We start from the raw sequence: 209 nt of genomic DNA on the forward strand, positions 1-209 counted from the left end.
GAGAGCTCAATTAAGTAGTAGAAGACATTAAACTTTACCGAGAACATCAGAGAATCCTGAGTAACCTAGTGACTTACCAGACCAACAGAATACAAAAAAAGACAGCCTCTACTAAGTAAAAGTCCTTTTAGTTTTGGCAGCTGGATTCAGTTGTACCTCAGCGGGTAACTTTAAAAATGTTATAATTTCAGGAAGAGGAATACGTGTAA

The sequence above is a fragment of the Pteropus alecto genome, unplaced genomic scaffold, assembly GCF_000325575.1.
Source record: "Pteropus alecto unplaced genomic scaffold, ASM32557v1 scaffold69, whole genome shotgun sequence".
NCBI classification, from domain to species: Eukaryota; Metazoa; Chordata; class Mammalia; order Chiroptera; family Pteropodidae; genus Pteropus; species Pteropus alecto.